The sequence below is a fragment of the Artemia franciscana genome, chromosome 4 (genome assembly GCF_032884065.1).
Source record: "Artemia franciscana chromosome 4, ASM3288406v1, whole genome shotgun sequence".
Taxonomy (NCBI): Eukaryota; Metazoa; Arthropoda; class Branchiopoda; order Anostraca; family Artemiidae; genus Artemia; species Artemia franciscana.
The window spans coordinates 20,624,838-20,644,691 of NC_088866.1; the positions used below are offsets into that span (position 1 = coordinate 20,624,838).

Consider the following 19,854-nt stretch of genomic DNA (forward strand, 5'->3'; position numbering starts at 1 on the left):
TGATTATTATGATTTATGATTATTATTATTGATTTATATTATGATTATATTATATTATATTATGATTTATTGATTATTGATATATTGATTATGACTATTGATTGCCTTAAAATAACTCAGATTAAAGAAATCACGCTGTTGATAAATATAGTTTGAATATTTAGGGTGGACTGTATTTTTGCCCATCAGTTAGGGAGGGGGGGTCTAAAATGAAGCAATACATCTTATTAATGAGAAAAAAGCTATTTATTATTGTTTTTAGGTTGTTTTCAGACTTAGGAGGGAGGACACCTACTGAATTTATAACCGTGCGATGGATTGCTTGTTTTAATCGCGCTTTTCTAGTATATAAAAGCTTCCTTTTCATATGAAAATTTCAGTACTGTTTTTATCTGAATTCAAAAGACAGTTGTTGTATTTAATTGCGTACTTATGTACGCATCTTATTTGGGATATGTAATTAAATTTTTTACAGTCAAAAATAATTCAAGCTAGTCACAAGAAGAGCGGAGGTTCAAGCCTCCAGAATCTTAGGTACCCCATAATTTTTCCGGCTTTGTACATAATTTGCTTGTTCTAGCGTCCGTTTTTATTTGCCCACGCCTCATAAGATCAACCCTCAACAAATTAATGCGTACTTGCCAAGTAGTTAAGGTTTGTGTAATCATGAAGCTACACATCGTCAGTCAGGTATCAAAAGGTCGTATCTCCATAATGGTAAATTTTCAGAAGAGCAAAAAAACTCACAACTTATTTATTTCCCCTCCGATAACTGTAAAACAAAAATGGATTGATATGTACTAATTTTACATATTTTTGTTGTTTGCTGTTTGTTGTTGTATACGTATCTATATGGCCTGAAAAAAGGCTTTAAATGCAGTCATTCATTCATTCATTCATTCATATGAATCGGTTATTGTTTTGCGGTTATTGGAGAAGAAAATAAAGAAGTTGTGAGGTCTTTTTTGCTGTTTTAAGAAAGTTGATATTAGGACACATAGAAACGTTATTTTACTTTTTTGGGAGGGAGGGTGTAGTAAATTCTCCTTTTCTTCACTATCCGTTATGCGCTTTGGTACGACTAATTAGTATTTTACACTTATCCCCGGTAGCACAAGAACAGTTTATAAATCAAAGCCTCTGCAAACCATTGCTCTTGATTCACACTACTTGACCACTTCGGGACAGCATGCTTCACCACGGGGTAGCAGTCAGTCAAAATTGAGGGATGCTATGAAGCTTACAGTTGCCATAATGCAGACTTTTTATATGATAAATTTTGACCCATATACGTTCTAGTGCTATGTCTTTCGAAGATAGTGAAAATTACTTAGATAAACGCTACAATCTTGAGAGTTCAGGGGGCTCTGTAAAAGAGTCAGGGGCTTTTTTGCATATGTCTTGAGCTTCAGAGATAAGTGGAAAATCATTCAAAGGCTGCTTACTAATCTACCTGCAATAATTATTAAATTATTAAGCGGCAGCACAAGTGCAAGCTGATTTTAGCGCGCTATCCATAATTTTAGTGCCCATTTCCGTCATTTTCACGTTCTATGTAAGGGACATAAGTTGCAACTCCCAAACATGTAAGGTCTGCGACAAAAGTCACCAAGTTTCTTATTTTTATTATATATTTCTGCCTAACGAACATTATTTTGGCTTCGTCAGCAGGACGGATGTTAGCAAACCAGACAGCAAACCTTGAGTATTGTAAATACCACCATCTAGCTCTTCTGAGGTTTTGCCATTTTAACTCAATACAAGTTTCATTGACTTTTCTTTATTACATGAAGGAATATTGCCTCTAGCTTATGTATCTTTAAATTTCCAATCCCAGAGATGTATAAACGATTTTAAAAGGGAGGGGTACTTAACCACAGGAAACGTGTGTTCTTATCTGTTGGATTATTTTTTTTAAATCTGTTATTTTTGTGTCATTTTATATTACTTATTTAATATAAATATTTTGTTATTTCCGCATTATTTTAGAAAATTTAAACTTGAAGTTATTTGATCTGGCGATTGAAGTTATTTAGGATTATCCTGGGTGTAAACTAAACCAAGAACGTTTCATGAGCAGTCAGTTTCATAGATTTTTGACTGTTAAAATATTCTGAAAATTCTCCAAAGGAAAGTCCAGAAAAAGTTGTAAATAAAATAACTACAAAATAATACACATGACTGATTTTAGGTTGTCTAAAGTACACCTTAAAATACGGCAACGTGAAAAAATAGCTTTGTAATGAGTGCTTTTTAGGTTTTATGCCTAATAGTCAGGGCGCCAGATTGTGTATCGTGCACCCACCCATGCCGGAAGGTACAAAAAATGCTGAGGACGGATCCTTGGGTAGTCGACCATGCTGAAAACGAATACCGTAGGGTGCATGTTTGCCGTTGTGGCGTTTCTGAGATATAGGCCAAAAACGCCAAATTTAGCCTATAACTAAGTGTGACGACTCAGGATTCTTTTCCATGTTATTGGGTTGAGGCATCCGGCGTAATGTTATATCAATCGAAAGAAGAGATCTAGATCTAGAAGAATATGACTTTTAAATTGAAAAAAAAACACTATTTATTTCTCTATTTACTGTAGTTTCAAAATAAGTGCTGTAAAATTCGACAAATATCTCAAAGAAAGGCTAAAAACTCGAAATTTCTTAAAGGTAACAAACTTTTTTTCACACTCGAAAAGAAAGTTCCTTCAATTCCGTACAATTTGAGCTAAAAAATATAAACTATTTTTATTTTTAAAAGGTCTGCGGTTTTTTTTTGTCGTGTTACTGAAATGATCACTAGCCGTATCGTGAAAAGGGACATTTTTTTTTTCTTCAAAGGGTAGGAATACTTCAAACTTCCTAACTGTTTAAAATTTTTAATTTTTACTAAAAATATGTTTAAAAAAAATGTTGACTAAAAAAGATTTTTTTTTTTAGAATGGACGAATATGTTTTCTGGTGTATTAAGGCGTCTGCAATTACCTTTTGGGACCTGATTTGCCACTGATACGACTGAGCTATTTACTACATGAAAGAATTCTGCTTCACAGATGGATTCAGTCGGCGCACTGGAGTTGTCTTACTCGGCCTGCCCATAAAATTGGGTAATAGTAACTGATTAGGGACCTGTTGTAATTAAAAGTAAAAGGTATCAAATAAAACTTACACAAATATTCCTCATTTTCTCCTTTCAAGAATTCAGGTGGGGCAAGGTCAGACTCCCTGCATGCCCTCCTCGTTCCATGGCAGTAGCATAAGATACAGCATCCTTTCATTTTCGAGCAGCTACAGTCTTTCATGCATCTTCCACTTTTGCCTCTGCAGTAAGCTTCCAGGCTTGATACTTCTTTACAGCTTGAGACGACCGCATCTACTCCCCCTTCAGCCATCTTCCATCCATGGAGGAGTGGATCTGGAATGCTCGGCTTAGCCTGTACTGACGACAAGAATTTCCATGTAGCAAATATGGCTCTTTGTATGCATGGCTCGAAGGTATCGTCAGAAGGTGGCAGTCTTCTCACATCTTGTTTCTGGCGTCAAATGTAATCCCTTACACTGGCCAGAGAATTAAATCCGGCCTGTTTACCATACAAATCAATGACCATGGATTTTGATAGGTCGTAACATTCTCTAAACGCGTCGACTGAAAGCTTCCCTTCTGCATCCTTGATTCGCTCCGTCATAGACACCATTTTTGAGGCAAAAGTTGGAGACGCCACGGTGTTTAAGATAGAAGCTTTCCCGAAGCCGAGGAAAAAGTTCATTGGCTCACACCCTGCCAGACAGTGCACGAACGGTAACATAATCTGCTCCTCTTTGGACAAGTGGACTCCATCCGCCAGCTCGTTTACTGGGATAATGTAACTTGGGAGCTTCAAGAAAAGTTTGCTCAGTCCTTCAGCTTGAAGCTCTTCAAAAAATGAACACAGGCTACTGCAACGTCTGTGTCGTCGGTATGCACAACGATGCTACAAGCGTAACGGCTAGCGTACTTGGCATGTATCATAAGGTGTTGGTCAGCCTCTTCGTGGCTGGAGGACAAGCATTCCCTGTAATCACATTGTTCTGGTAAAGTTGGACTGCAGCCACGCTTCACCAGAGACACTTTGAATCTTTCCTTGAGCCCATATGAGAAGAAAAGGTTGAGTGCGTTCGGAAGCTGATCACCCATATGCTCCCAGGTTTTATGCAAAATTTCGAGGAGCTGGCTTTTAGACGCTGAGCTTGCAAGTCCCATTCTTCAATTGTGCTAAGAGCGGAAATCTGGAGGTTTTTTCCTTTCCCTCGTCGGAGTCTGCATGCTGATTTCAAGGAGATCGACTCTCCGGTGTCCGTGAGCTTCCCTGTTGTAGTTAAAGATGGAAATTCATCTTCCGTGAAAATATTTACATTGAGTGCCACTAATCTAGCAAGCTTAAAGTCATTTACAATGTTGGTTTGGCAGAAGGACGTTGGATATTCTAATCCGGCTAAAGAAGCAGCATCATATATTATGATAGGCTTGCCAGAATTACTTGGTGTCAACACCCAGTCATTTACTGCTATGTTATAAAAGATTTTGAAAGGTCCAAAAACAGAACTGTTGAGTGACTGTATTTTGTGACTGCTGTGGAGATGAAACATTAATAAATGTATTCCAAAAGATTTTGCCAAAGTGATTGTTGGTCACATGACTCTTGTGATGGTTCATCAGAAGAATTACTGGTGTAGCAGCTTTGTTGGCTTGCTCTGCTTAATGAAGCATTCCAGAAACTCTAGAAATAGTTTTTTTTTCTGGACCACCCTGACAGATTAGCTGCTCCAATAGTGCCTAGTGGTGCACTTATCAACATAAAATCTTTAAAATTGACCCAGGGAAATATTACCATATGTGAAATGCTGATGCCAGCAACATTTATGGTGCAATCCCATTGGGATTTTTTTCTAAGAGATTTATTTATGTCTGAGCTAAATATCCCTGCCAATTTGTTCTAAGGTCATCTAGGCTGCTTAGCCCAAAACAAAAGGAGAAGTTATAAGTATGATTTAATTATAAATATAACTTGTCTAAATGATGCTAAATAATTGACAGTTTTGTTTTACTTCCTCATGCTTTTTCCCATCATGCAACTATATGTTGTACCATTGACTGGTCAGAGGTAGAATATTTATTGTATTGAAAGGTACAACATACCACAAATATTTATTAAAAGCATCCATTCAGTTATGGGTTACAAATTTATGATTTAAGTACTATGCTATTTATTTACTCCAAAGATATTATTCACTGCAATGTAAAACTGCAAAAAGTAGGCCTAAATCAATAAAAATTCCTGCAAATTCTTTTCCAGAATAATATTTTGCTAGACTACAAATCGATATATTTCTCAGCTAAAAATGTCAATTTTCTCATGAGACATTTATTTTAGAAGCATGTTTTTAACTTTTGGCTATTAACTTTGGCTATTGAGTTTGTGTGACGGATCGCCTTGACTAAATGTCCTAAATGACTTGACCAAAATGAGGCGTAGAGTAACGTGGGCGTTCTTTCTGAATCATCGTGATACCAAGATCACTTGCTATACGGTATTGACACCCAAGAGCCCGAAATCTATAAGTCAATGTTTTTAGCCATTTTTCTAACAAACCGATCATGTCCCATAAAATAACTGTTTGTCTGCCTAAACAACACTAATTAACTGGTGTTTACCTTTTCTTTGATAGTATTACATCATCACTTCAGGGTCAAGGACTTTCTATCTGTCCAGGAATGATTAATTCTACCTGTTGTCACGTGATGAAAAAAAAAACTTCCCGCTAGGTAGCAGGTTACTAAATAAAATTCCTATTATTGGGTACACTCGCTAAAAAAGTTGCAGACCCCCAATATACAATAATTTAAACTTTTTTTCCAGCTCAATGTGTTTGGAATTAAACGGGCATTCTTTTTTAATATAAAAAATACTTTATCTTGAAAAAATTTTGAGTTTTTAGCTTTTCTATTAGAAATTTGTTGACAAAAATCAGATTTTCTTTTAAACTGCAGTAAAAAGTGTGCTATTTCTTTATTATTTTTTTACAAACAAAAATCATATTCGTGCAGCCCCAAGTCTTTTCTTTTTATTGATGTAAGCGTACGCTGGATTTGACCAATCTTATCTGTAAAAAAAAATTGGAATCGTCGAACCCACTTATAGGCCAAATTTGGTGTTTTTGGCCTTTATCTCAGAAACGCAGCAACGGCGAACAAGCGCCCTACGATATTCGTTTTCAGCATGAACACTACCATGGGATCCATCCTTAACTTTTTGTACCTTCCGGCGTGGGTACTAATCGAAATAAGCGAGATACAGAATCTGGCGCTCTGACTATTATATCTATATATATGTTACCGTGAATGTCCACAAATTGGTGGATGGGATGTCGACATTCACCAGTGAATTCCGAAATACTTTTTTGTGGCACTCGGTATAAACCAAGTGACATATAGCAATTGCAAATTCTGTCGGTCTGTCTGACTGTCGGTCTGTCTGTCTATCTGTCCCAATTTCGCTACTTTAGGCATTTCCAGGTAAGCTAGGACGATGAAATTTGGCAGGCGTATCAGGGACCGGACCTCATTAAATTAAAAATAGTCTTTTTTGCGATTTGACTATTTGGGGGGAGTGGGGGGTCGGTTAATTAGGAAAAAATTGAAAAAATGAAGTATTTTTAACTTACGAACGGGTGATGGAATCTTAATGAAATTTTATTTTTGGAAGGATATCATGTCTCAGAGGTCTTATTTCAACGGATCTGCTCTGTTTGGGGGAGTTGGGGGGGGGCTTAATTCTGAAAAGTAGACAAAATGAGGTATTTTTAACTTCAGAAGAAGTGATCGGATCTTAATGAAATTTGAAGTTTGGAAGAATATCGTGTCTCAGAGCTCTTATTTTAAATCCTGACTGGATCCGGTGACATTGGGGGGAATTGAGGGGGGAACCTAAAATCTCTGAAAACGCTTAGACTTTAGGGATCAGGATGAAACTTTGTGGGAAAAATAACCACAAGTCGTAGATACGGGATTGACATAAATGGAGCGGATCGGCTCTCTTTGAAGGAGTTTTTTAATTCTGAAAAATTATAAAAATGAGGTATTTTTGACTTACGAAAGAGTGATCGTATCTTAATGAAATTTCATATTTAAAAGGACCTCAAAACTTAGATCTCTTATTTTAAATTCCGACCAGATCTAGTGTCATTAGGCGGAAATCTTGGAAAACACTTAAAGCGGAGAGATCAGGATGAAACTTGGTGGAAAGAATAAGCACAAGTCTAAGATAGGTGACTGACATAACTGGACCAGATCCGCTCTCTTTGGTGGAGTTGGGGGGGGGGTAATTCGGAAAAATTCGAAAAAATGAGATATTTGTAACTTACGAACAGGCGATCAGATCATAACGAAATTGGATTTCTAGAAGGATCTTGTGCTTTAGAACTCTAATTTTAAATCTCGACCGGATCCGGTGACATTGAAGGTAGTTGAAGGGGGAAACTGAAATTCTTGGAAAACGTGAAAATCGAGGTATTTTACGAATGAGTGATCGGATGTTAATGAAACTTGATATATAGAAGAATCTTATGTCTCAGATGCTCCACTTTCAATTCGAATCGGATCGGGGGACATAGAGGGTTGGAGGAGGGAAACATAAATCTTGGAAATCGGAAGTCTTGGAAAACACTCAGAGTGGAGAGATCGGGATGAAACTTATGGGAAGAATAAACACAAGTTATAGATACGAGACTGACATAATTGGTTCGGATCCGTTCTCTTTGAGGGATTTGCGGGTTGTTAATTCGGAAAAATCAGAAAAATTGAGGTATTTTTAACTTAAGAACGGGTGACAGATCTTAGTGAAATTTGATATCTAGAAGGAATCCATGTCTCAGAGTTCTTATTTCAAATCCCTACCAGATATTTTGACATTGGGGGGAGTTGGAGAGGGAAAACGGAAATCTCGGAAAACGCTTATAAATGTCGTAGATACGTTATAGACGTAACCGGACTGGATCCGCTCTCTTTGGTGGAGTTAGGTGGTGGTGTTAAGTTTTTTGGCGAGTTTGGTGCTTCTGGGCGTGCTAGGACGATGAAAATTGGTAGGTGTATCAGGGAGCTGCACAAATTGACTTGATAAAGTTGTTTTCCCCGATTCGACCATCTGGGTATGGTCAAAAATTGAGGTATTTTTAACTTACAAGTGGGTGATCGGATCCTAATGAATTTTGATATTTAGAAGGACTTCGTGACTCAGAGCTCTTATTGTACATCCCGACGGGCATTACGCCTCTGATTTTCATTTTAAAGCAATCTATTGATTCTTAGAATTTTGCTAGAGCTCATACCATATGAGCTCTTGGCTCTTGGTTCTTCCGACCTCGTCACAAGTGCCATATGAGCTCTTAGCTCTTGTTTTTTTTTTTTCTCGTTGGATTTTGTCACAAATGCCAGTCAACTTTTTGAATTTAATGCAAGGTTTGATGATGACAGGTTAGGTTAAAATATATTAGATTCGGTTTGGTGAGGTTACAGTGGGTTAGGCTTGCTTAGATTAGGTTCCATTTCTGACATTTAAAACTAAATTTAACGGACCCTAACATAAACTATACCTACGTTGCCCGGGCAACGTGAAGTGTTGTGGCAACCTTTGTCCGGCTTCGCCGACTAAAGTGTTGCGAGAGCAACACTTTAGTTTTGTTTCTTCGCTATCGATCAGTAAAAACATGATCAAAGGCTATTCCTCAGCGTTGAAAAAACAACAACAAAATAGCATCGAAAGAAGGGACTAAATTGACTTTGCAGCCAGTTGAAATTTATTCTTTTCAATCGTAGAAATCGTGACAGATGAAAACTCGGAACAATATCTTATATAATCTAGTTGGTATTATAAAGCTATCCCTAAGTTTTCAGGATCAAAATAACATAGATGACATTCTATTAATTATTACCAAACTATCTCATTGTTTTACGTTCTTGTTTGTGCTTGTTTCTTCACTATCGGTTAAGTGATGAAGTTGTCAGCCTATCGAAGTTTTTAAAACGGCATGTTCAAACAAGAACGCGATCAGTTATCACATGACCAAAGGCTATTCCTCAGCGTTGAAAAAACAACAACTACAAAATAATATCGAAAGAAGGGACTAGATTGACTTTGCAGCCAGTTGAACTTTATCCTTTTCAATCGTAGACATCGTGACGGATGAAAACTTGGAACAATATCTTATATAATCTAGTTGGTATTATAAAGCTATCCGTAACTTTTCAGGATTAAAATACCATAGGCGACACTAATTATTACGAAACTAGCTCATTGTTTTACGTTATTGTTTGTACCCGTTGCGTAAAAACTCATTTCTGTCAGATTTAAAGAGATCGAATACAATGTGCACCAATTTGCACAAATTTCTAGTCCAAAGTGAACAGATTCTTACTTACAAGTCCCTCTCCCGTGATAGACATCAAGTTCACCGGAAACAAATAAATGGGTACACCAACTAGTAAAAGTTGCAAACCCCTCACCACTGAAGATGATTGTAGCCCAACAGCCGATTATTACTTATAAGTCCCCTACATGTCTTACCACTATAACCAAATTAGTTTAACCATCAATTACACCGGAAACAAATAATAGGGTACACCAACTAGCAAAAGTGGCACCCCTCATTGCCGAAGGTGATTATTACCTAAAAGCCGACTGTTACTTACGAGTCCTCTATATGTCTCACAATTTGTATCGGCCTAGATTTCGTTTCAGTGTGTACTTTACTACTGAAGTTGTCAACCCCTTGAAACTTTCAAACTGTTATACCTCATGAAGGAATTTTTGAACCAAAAAATATATATCATATACTTTGATCAGCTCATTAAGAGCTATTGATTCCCGTCGAAAAAAGAATTATGTCATTTTTAGTTCAAAAGTTGATTTTTTTTTTGCCGTAGGCCAACTTTCTAACGTCACCACTTAAAAAGGAGCAGAGGATAAGCTCCAATTTCCTTAGCAATAAGGGAACTTTTAATGTTTATTAGGAATATCTAATGCCATTTCTCTACCGTAATCCCAAGTCCGAAAAACCGAATGATAAACTCAGCTGAAATCACGAACAGAAATGGGTAAAAACAATAGATGGCAGCACTTTCGGACCCGTGGGAAAATGCCACATTTTTGCTTCTGTAAATTTTTCTATTTATCACTCAAAGAAGATATATTGGCTGTGGGCCGGGTAACTGCCACATATATTTAACACTTATAGAGTTTAGTCCATCTTCAATTTGAAAGTGGTGCCTGCCTGCTTGCCGGCTAGAACGGAGCTTTCCACTCGAAAGTAGAAACATGCTTTGATGAAACAAAAGCTTGGCTGCACAACTTCGGGTACTCTTCTCTGACATAGGCTATATAACTCCACTTCACTTCACACACCATAGGCTCTTGCTCGTGGACAAGCTAAAACCATTCTTTTTGGCCCCAGGTAAGAGTCAAAAATGTAATGTCATATTCATCAATTCGACCTGAGGTCCACACTTTCCGTAAAAACCGCACAGGTTAGACCCTAAACAGTTTCCAGGAATAAGCTGAGATCGGCGGCATAGGAAAAAAAACGGGACAAAACCAAAGTGTTGCTCTCGTAACACAACTAACATACTCTAACCTAACCTTACTTCATCTTTTATCATCTTTGGTTGGATTAAATAAAAAAACAAGTTTTTTTTAACTGAAAGTAATGAGCGACATTAAAACTTAAAACGAACAGAAATTACTTCGTATATGAAAGGGGCTGCTTCCTCATCAACGCCCCGCTCTTTACGCTTAAGTTTGACTCTTTTTCTCAACTCTTCTTTTTAAAACAGTAAAGACTTTAGCGTAAAGAGCGGAGCATTGAGGAGGAAGCAACCCAAGTCCTCGAGAGGGATAATTAAAACGAAATTTGCATATTTATTTTTTTGGCTAAATGGCTTTCTCATAGTTTTGATCGAATGAATGATTTTGAGAAAAAAAGAGAGGGGGAGGAAGCCTAGTTGCCCTCCGATTTTTTGGTTACTTAAAAAGCAATTAGAACTTTTAATTTTTTACGAATGTTTTTATTAGTAAAAGATAAACGTAACTTATAAATTAGCCTACGTAACGAAGTTTTGTATTCTCATGTTTTTATTACATATATGAGCAGGTTCACACCCTCGTTAATACCTCGCTCTTTACACTAAAGCTTAAATTTTGTCCCAGTTCATTAAGAATGACCCCTGAATCACAAGAGCCGTAGAATAAATAGTTGAAATTACTTAAAAATACTTTAGCGTAAAGAGTAAGGTATTAGGAGGAGGTGAGCTTCTCATATGCGTAATAACTTCTGTTCGTTTTAAGTTTTAATGCTGCTCCTTACTTCCAGCTGAAAAAACTTTTTCATTTTTATTTTTTCATTTTTTTTAAATAATGCTAGAATATCCTGCGCTCCCTTCATGGAAATTTTCTTCCCCCATGACAAATTCCTCGATGGAAAGTTCCCCCAAAATAAACCCCTCTTCTCAACCCCTCCCCCAACCAAAAAATCACCCTGAAAACGTCTGTACACTTCCCAATAACCATTACTATATGTAAGCACTGGTCAAAGATTGTAACTTGTAGCCCCCACCAAGGGGACTGTGGGGGAGTAAATCGTCCCCAAAGACATATTTATAAGGTTTTTCGACTACGTTGAATAAAATGGTTATCTTAGAATTTTGATTCGTTGACTTTGGGAAAATAATTAGCGTGGGAGGGAGCCAAGCTGCCCTCCAATTGTTTTGGTCACTTAAAAAGGGTACTAGAACTTTTCATTTTCGTTAGAAACAGCCCTCTCACAACATTCTATGACCACTGGGTCGATACGATCCCCCATGGGAAAAAAAACAAAAAAACAACCCAAACAAATAAACACGCATCCGTGATCTGCCTTCTGGCAAAAATACAAAATTCCACATTTTTGTAGGTAGGAGCTTGAAACTCCTCCAGAAGGGTTCTCTGATATGCTGAATCTGATGGTGTGATTTTCGTTAAGATTCTATGATTTTTACGGGGTGCTTCCCCCTGTTTTCTAAAATAAGGCCAATTTTCTCAGGCTCGTAACTTTTGATGGGTAAGACTAAACTTGATGAAAATTATATATTTAAAATCATAAAAAAAAATCATTTTTTTATGTTCATAAAAAAAGTGTTTGGGCTCTTTTTCTCATCATATAGGTACAAATCTTTCGTAATCCCTTACCCTTTCTTTAGTGACAGCTCGAGTTAAAAAATTAAAAATACTAAAAATGATAAAATATTTAATTTTAAAAATCTAGATCGGCATTTACTGAATACTATTTATTCAAACACATAGAAATTACATAGATTTAGTCAAGTGGAAATATTTTCAATCTTTATACTACTTAAGACGCATTTTGATAAAGTATTAAAAATCTAAATATTTCTTTTCACCGGCTGAATTGGACTCTCAAAGCATATGGGAAAAACAATATTAAACTCATAAGAATCTGAATAAAAGAGATAGGTGGGGGGGGGGGATGAAGAGTATTTTTCTTATTGAGAATCACTAAGAAAATGTCAACGAGCGCTTGACCTTACTCGTTTTGAATTGAATATTTTACATATTCTTTAACCCACCAACTAGCCAAATCTACAGTTGAAATAGGTATGGAAACCGGATGAACTTTCCTTATGATCTCTCCTGTCCTCACCCTTGCCAGACTATCGGTTAAATTGGCTGATTTTTGAGTCAGCCATCTGATGTCAGTCGCCATAAATATAGACAATTATGTCATTAATATGCGCCGACAAGGATAGACTGGACATAGCAGGATGGGATTATCTGGTATTGTGAGATAATTGCAGGTATCTGCTGCACCATATGCTTTTTCCACTTTCCCTATCTCTGCTGTGGAGCCCCAATCTGTGCAGGCTCACAACGAGTTCTGATTTGACCATTCACTACTTCACATAACCAGAACCGTGGCTCCGAAAACAGAGTTTCAGAATGACCATAAGGAGTGGCACTCTTGAAGAAATTTTAGTCCAGTAAAAACACGACATTGCGATAAATTCTAAGCAAAAAGGATGCGTTAACATGGCTAAATTGCGTTTCCAGGCTGAAAGATCATCCCGCAAGGGCCAAAAAAAAGTAAGACGTCCTCAAATGAGCTGGGAAGAGGCCGGAATAAAGGATTTTCAGGAGATAGGAGCTTAATGCTAGGGAGCAAAGAGAAGACCTTTCCACAGAGTAGGATATAGGAGAAACATACGTGCCTGTTTTGACCTAAGAAGACTAAAGTGAGTCCGGTGATAAGTTTCCAGCAGCAAGAGTAAATTTATTAAAACACTTTTAAGTTTATACATTTCTATAACAGTTACAGTTCCATAGCATAATACTTCTATGACGGAATTATTTCTCTTATTACAGGTATTAAGGACCATGGCTACTATTTTTCCTCCATATTATTTTGTCTGTTTGATGTTTCTTTCCAAGAAGTTCAGTGCTCATTTCAGATTGCTAATTTGAGTGCTCAGGAAATCGATACATTAACATAGATGACGCGCAAGGAAAGCCGTAAACCAGGTAGCATTGGGATCCTAACTTGCTAGAACCGCTTGGATTTCCTTGGAATAACAAGGAGATATTATTACGGAAAATTACCCTATTTAATAAAGTAAAAAAATTACAATTCTAGTGGTAAACCCAGTTTATAGAGTACTGCCCACTGGTAATACACCGTTTTCCAAGACAAAATATGTTAAATTGAGCTTTTTTTAAACGACCCTTGTCTTTTAGGAGTTGTTCTTAAAAAGTTGGGCCAAACACTCAGACTTTAGTGTAAAAAGCAAGGTATTAAGGAAGAGGGCAACCCGTTCATATATTGAATAATTACTGTTCGTTCTAAATAATATAATATTCTAAATTAAGGATAATTACTGTTAGCACTGTTCGTTTAATGTTGCTCCTTACTTTCAGCTGAAATGGCTTGTTTCTTTTAGTTTAATTTCTGATCGTTTTTCTAATAACGCTGGTAAACCTGACTTCCCTCCTTGGGTAATTCTCTTCCCTTGGCCAAACCACATATCAATAGTCGAAACGGCCCTTGAGATGCTACCAAATGTTTATTTTTAAAACGATTTTTATTTTTTCCACATTCATATGCTTTAAAAGGTGCATTTCCATCCATTTACTTGGTCAAAATTTTTAAAATTCAACTATGAAGCTTACAGCTTTGAAGCTTATAGCTTAACTTTAATGATGAAGGTTAACTTTAATACTTAACTAGCTTAATTATAATAACTTAAATAACTAAATAATACTTTAACTGGCTTATATCTTCAATGGATTAAATCCCCAAAGTACCGTGTTTAATTTATTTTTTAAAACCTTTCTTTTAGTACCATTAGGATCTAGAGCTTTTTTATTTTGTTTTTCTAATAATATTCTATGTTCATTATTTCTTAAAATATACTGAGTTCTGATAAGCTTTCCACTTTTCCGAATAATACATCTTTATAATTATGTAATATTATTTTTATCTTAGCGATATTCGTTTTAATAACTTTCAATTTTTCTTAGCTTTGGTTTCATCGTCACCCTCTTTTGAATAAGCATATACTTTTGATTTTAAACTAATAAACTCATATACTGTTGTTCCAGATAATTCATTCTTCATCATACCTATCACTTTTTTATTGACTGCATGGAAGTTATAAGGGTTATCTTTTTATAATCTGAAGTATCAATTTTTTCTTGGAGGTCAGCTTTAATGTCTTCATAAAAATCCTCAGTTCGAATATCATAAATAAAGCTATCTGTACCCATATAACATTAGTCAATGTTTTCACTATATTTTGATTTCTTGTATTCGTAATAAAATTCATACATCAGTAACTTAGATAACTCTAATATAGCGAATCCAATATTAATAGGTTTATTTATATTTATTCTTGACTTTGCCATTCTGGCAACCGAGAAATTCTCGCTAATGATTACTAACGATCTAAAGTTATGTCAATATTTTCCACGGTTTTCCTAAAACAAGCATTATTCGTGAGTTTAAAAATATCATTCTCTAAATCATTCGTTCCCTTTGATCGTAATTTAGTATTTTGATTCATATATTCTTTTAAATCGAGATGTTTAACAGCGAGATGTTCTACAGGAGGATGCAGTCCAGCTTATCTCGGTTTAAATGCGATTTAAGGTAATTTAAGGTAAATAGGGTGACTCAGTAAACACTAGTATCCTATGCATTTTTTCCAATACTAAGCCATGTTTTTAAATAAAATTCTAAATTATTATAATGCAAAACATGATGTATTTTATTATTTAAACTTGTACTTAATTTATATTGGAAATTTTCAGGAGCTAGTGGTAAATCTTTATGTAAATTGTGCAACTCTCTTGAATATTCTAAATCAACTTTGTAAATGGCTCCTACATTATCCTTATTCATTTCTGATTGAACGTACTCTTTTAATTTTTGGTAATAGTCTAAGGTATTGTTTTCCTTTAAATGGTCAGGTAATTTAACAAAGGTAAAGTCTTTTTCAGGTAAATTTTGTGACATTGCTCAACCAACAGAATATAATAAAAACTTTGGAATTCCAAAACATATCCCTATTGTATTGCATAATCTCTCTTTGACTCTCATTTATTTCTTAAGGAATTAGTGCCTGATAATGGTATTTTTTATTCAGCAGAGAGTTTTATATCATTTTATAAAAAACATTGTTTTAAAAAAAAAGTAAGCAATAAGCAAAAACCCTGGATAAAAGAAAGCGGTATTTGTAATGGCAAGAACAGCGTAAAAAAGCAAAGTTTTATAACTCTATTATTCAAAATTTTCAAGGATTGACGATCTACATAGAAAATTAAAGAATATGGTTTTACTGTATCAAAAACAAAAATCAGAGAAGTGTTGTCAAATCAAAAAAAAAAAAAATTATACCATCCAGCTTATCGTACATTTGAAAAAAGATACGTTTACATTCATAGTGTCGATGACAAGTGGTAAGCAGACTTGGTTTATATACATCAGTATAAAAGTGAAAATAATAATTTAATTACATTCTTACAGTCATCGAATGTTTTAGTAAATATGCTTGGTTTATTTCTTAAAAGGATAAAGCGGGTAAGGAATGTTTTTAAGAATTTTATTAAAAATAGAGAACCTAAATAATTACAAACAGATAAAGGTAAAGAATTTGCTATGAAAAGCATTCAAATATTTTTTAAGAGTCATGAAATTCATTGGTTCCCATCTGAAAGTGAACTGAAAGCTCAAATTGTTTATTTGTTTAATAGAACAGCCAAAGAGAAATTATGCAAATATTTTACTCATAGCAACACAAAACATTGGATGGATGCATCACCCTCTTTTGTTAACAATTCTTATCATCGATACATCAAAATGAAACCAATAGAGGCAAGTAAAAATATGAAAATAAAGTGTACACTAATTTATTTCCTGGAAGTTCAAAAAGCGTCCAGAAACAAATTCATTGTTGATGATTTGGATGGAATTAATAAAAGTAAGGGTGTTTTTCATAAGTGCTACCTACCAAATTACACAACTGAAATGTTTCAAATAGCAGCGGGTAACCATACAACCCCTAACGTACGAACTGTTGGATAAAACTTTTGAACTCATTACTGGTATGTTTTACAAAAAGAATTTTCGACAGCTATTCAATAAAAACTTTCATTCTATAAATGGATCCTATAAATTTGAATAAATTATTAGCGAGTATATTGAATAGCAGAAAAACACAAAGAAATATAGTTCAAGAACGTTCCTTAGAGCAAGCTGGATTTCGTGACTATGCTGAGAAGAAGGGTGTTCCAATCATTGAAGCAGAAGATAAAAATACAAACATGATTATTGATATATTACATAGAAATTACACTAACTTAAGAAGACGATTTCAACGACTGGATCAACTTTTAAGCAACGCATCAGGTTCTCCAGCAAGCAATCCAGCTCAGTGAAGTCAAGATATTTTACCCCCCCCCCCTCCTCCCCCAAATAAACCAAATTTCATTGCTAACGTCAATTCTGGGATAGATGAAAAAACTTTTGAGAGAAATAAATAAGGACTATGATCCTAAGGAATTCCTAGTTTTTATTTGAAATGAATGAAATGCATAGTTTTATTTAGACAATTATCAATATTTAAAGGAGGCATTAAATGAATCAGGAATGCTTAATCAAGGATATTGCGGAAAGGTAAAAGATGTGAAACCTAGTGAATTAGAAAGAAAAGTTAAAAACTATTAAAAATAACTTTAATGTAAAAATACAACCTCAGCAAGGAACTGGCATTTACATGAATGCAAATGATATGATTGAAAAATTATATAGTTTACTAGGTAGCTGAGCTACAGGAAATACATCTGATGAAGTGAGAAATGAACCTATCGAACTGCTCAGTCCATTATTCAAAAATAAAATTGTTCAGAAAAATGACTATAATACTATTTACAACAACTATCTCAGAATTTGAATTTTATGAAAAAATACTTTTCTGATACATGGTTTTGATTATTATTAGTGGTAAAAAAAGTGAAATAGAACAGTCTTATACAAGTTATCCGGTCACGTTAGATCAAAACTCTGAATATGGAATAGCTTCAACTCAATGTACACTATAGTATTCATGGTATAGCATTAGTGATCAGCTTAAGAACAATGGTCATACTGTGAATAAAGAGTAACCACCCATTACCTCTCATTCGCCTTTTTCCACTTTACCTCTGCGTGCTGGACTACTGTAGAAAACAGGTTAAACAGACAAAATAGAAAATAGGTTACCTGACCACTTTTGTTCAAGTAGATTTTTCACCAATTAACGTAAGTTCTTGCATACATATTGTGCATTTTTGCCTATTTTTTGCTTAGGGAAATAGACACTGTAAGATAACAGTTGGTGTATACCTAGAAAATAAACCCCTAGTTTTCGTATTCTTCAGTGGAGAGAATACCAAAGGTCACCATATTGGAGCTTAATGGGTTTCACTCCTAGTATTTTTCTGTTGGGTTATACCTACATTTGGGTTACACCTACGCCAGGATTGACTGGCGGGATGCTGGGCAGTCCATGATTGAAAATAAATAGCCTAGTGTTGCCGATTTATCCAACAAAGACCGTTGCCTGAAAGTTGCTTGAATGAACATCCTCCAGGTCTGATGGAGAGCCTATTAGCCACTTTACTGCGGTTACTAAAAAGAGATCTCATTAATACCAAACGAATTGATCTCGGAATTTTCAGATTCAAAGTGGAGCCTAAGAAATGCTGGGTAGCAGTAAGTTTTGAAGATAAAACCTGTTGGTGCACACGTATAAAACGCAGACACCATCTTTCCCGGGTGTAACTCCATCGACTTTGACGCTACAAGGTAGTTTCTTTTGTCATTTTAGAGCCGTTTAGACTCGCATCTTCTATCTAAAAGGAGACCCTAGTACCTACTGTACAGGGGTAGCTATAAATATACCGCTGTCAAAGAATGATTTAGCTTCGCATCTTCCAAATCTGAAAGAGGGTCTGGTTACCATTCTACCCTGCCAATTGAAAAGTTTGTATCAACAAGCTACTGTTGCATTTCCTGAAGTAGCTACTTTGTTACCATAATTCAGAGTTATGACTAAAGAGTTGATCTCTATAACAGAGTGGTAACCAATTATTCGTATAATCTTATTTTTTTTTCCGGTGTATTTTGGATTATGGAAGTTTATTTTTATGCAAGTGGCTGCACAATGATTGTAAATAATAATGCGTCACAATGACGGTTTTTTGCAATTTTTGGTTAAGCGCTTATGTGGAGATGTCTGGTTTAACACATGTATTTAAATTACTATCAATTAGATCTGGAACAAACAATTGGTGTTGTACTTGCAGGCAAATTAATGGAGCCTCAGCTTGTACATGTTGGAATTTTAGAAGTAATGGTATGAATTGGGCTAGGCTTTATGCTTTGTGGCAAGGCAAACAGTATCTCCTTTTGTGCATGGCCCGTTTTAAAAATGAAATCATGAGTAAGGTGTCAGAAAGTAGGTTACAGAAGTGGTTTTCGGGAAACACAGTGTATTTTGAGATGGTTCTTGGGGATTTCATGCTTTTTAAATTTTTTTTTCCAGAAACCACTTGGAAGAAAATCAATTTTAAACTTTTAAGAGGTTGACATCCTAGAACTGCTTAAATACAGTGACCAAACATAACCAAAATATGTCTTTCGCATCCCTTTTGTCGACAAAGTATGCTGCAAAATTTTCGTATTTCCAGCTCCAACATCTGTTCAAAATCGTAAGGCTAATTTTCTTTTATTTCTTTGAATTAGAAAAGAGGATATGATGCGTTTTAGAATTTAAGTGAAACGTATAAGAACCTTGAGAACAAAATAAAATTGTAGAAATTAAATTTAACCAATAAATGGAACTTGTATTGTAAAACGGGTGGAGAGTAAATCTGAGTTGCCGCAAATATTTTTTGAGCTACGCCCCGCCGTTGAAACTTTAATACACATTCGTGCTCTCTTTATACACTTTCTAAAGCATTAGGTATACCTACTTTTCTTCTTAAAAAGAACTGTGAGTTTTTCTGTTTTAAAAACGAAGACAGAAAATTAGACGAAAAGATAAAATAACAAAATGACAAAAGACAAGACAAAATAAGAAAGTAAAAGGATATTGTTCTATTAGTGGAAGAGTAAAACGAAACAAAGTAGATATTTTGACAAAGAACTTCAGCAAGCAGTCTTCATTGATAAAATATACATATAAACCAAAAAAGAGACTTTTATCAAAAGTTAAAAACCACTCTAGAGATAGACATTTATTTTT

The 19,854-nt window shown here is 35.3% G+C and overlaps 1 long non-coding RNA gene across 1 annotated transcript in view; it reads left to right on the forward strand.

Moving 5' to 3' along the window:
- The window catches only part of LOC136025637 (uncharacterized), a 31,542-nt gene extending 12,230 nt beyond the window's left edge, over nucleotides 1–19,312 (forward strand). The window contains exons 2-3 of the long non-coding RNA XR_010617129.1: nucleotides 13,439–13,594; nucleotides 19,153–19,312. This is a non-coding gene — a long non-coding RNA (uncharacterized LOC136025637). The remainder of the gene's footprint in view (nucleotides 1–13,438; nucleotides 13,595–19,152) is intronic.
- The last annotated feature ends 542 nt before the right edge of the window (nucleotides 19,313–19,854 follow it).